Source organism: Chaetura pelagica, unplaced genomic scaffold (assembly GCF_000747805.2).
Source record: "Chaetura pelagica isolate M959 unplaced genomic scaffold, ChaPel_1.0 scaffold39, whole genome shotgun sequence".
Lineage (NCBI taxonomy): Eukaryota > Metazoa > Chordata > Aves > Apodiformes > Apodidae > Chaetura > Chaetura pelagica.
Window position 1 is genome coordinate 929664 of NW_009954614.1, and position 1434 is coordinate 931097.

Here is a 1434-nt window from a genome sequence, read left to right on the forward strand (position 1 = left end):
AAGAATTAGGTTGACAGATACAGCAGCCTCTTCAAAATAAATCTAGTCACAAATTACAGAATAAAATAAATCAACTTAGAAAACTAAGTCAAAAGACCTCACAAAGAGTGATACTAAGAATACTTTAATTCTTAGTCGCCAATTCCTCAACAAAACACAAGTTTCTTCTATGTGTATCTCACCATCTTCACAGAAAAAAAATAAAAATTAAAAATAGGATGCTTAATTTAGGACCCTAAATAAATGTGTGTCAGTACTACAGCCATGGACCATAAATGCTGAGTTAGCAAAAAGGCAGCAGATGCTCCAGTAGTTGCAATCCCCTTCACCCCACCTCTCTGGTGCTGCCACAAACAGTACTATGCAAGACAATTAATCTGTGTAAGAAATACTCTATCTGCAAGGAGAAAATACTAGCCCAAATCTGCTTCTTAATCCAAGGGGAGAAATGCTTACCCTGTTGAAGCACAAAGGCATCAAGGAGGCAGGAACATATAACCAGGCAAGACTGTTTCAGCAGCAGCATTACCTTAAAACTTTTATTGTTTACAGCCTAAATCCACTCCTTTGTGACATACTCATCTTATAAACTCTATCACACAACTTATGCAATAAACAGAAGAAGTTAAAATCTCACAACTATTTATTTCCTCTTTGGAATACCGACTCTCAGCCCTAATGTTGACAACTTGTATCAGTTAATATACTTACATATGCATATTCCTTCAATTCCACTCTTGATAATCTTCTTTGATTTCTGGTCTCATACACATAATTTCCATTCTCAAAAATGAAAATGTGATTCCTACACTGTAAAACTTCACTATATAATAATTTATTTTCATCAGATATGTTGAAGAAGGCCTTAGAACTACAAGGCTTTGAAAAAAAATTGGGAATGTTGATGTTTGTAACAGAAGCAGGAGCAGCAGAGTAGTTTAGCATAGAGCTGTCTTTAGAGTGCTGAACCCCAAATTCAATACATAGTTCACAAAATAATTTAAAAATAACTACTAATAATCCTATAATATCATAGCAGACCAAACTACAGCAAATAAACAACACTACAACTTATAAATGCCTGATGCTTATATATAAAAAGCCCATGCTGGTCTACAACATCATGACAGGCAGAAAATTTGAATCTCCAAGGGAGACCAAGGCTTTAGTAACATTACAATAGAACGGAAAATGTGTACAGGTACCTATTAGCCCTCAGATTTTTCATAAACATACACACATACATACATATATATAAACTTCATATTTTTAATATATAGTTTACATATTTATAAATACTTTGTTTTCTGTAAAAACAGACTGACTTCTTACATATATAAAATTTTTTAAAAGTACTGAGGTGATTTCAGATTCCTCAAAGCTTCTAAGCCTACTGTTCCTAAACCAGTTTATAAGTTCCTATTACACATTCCT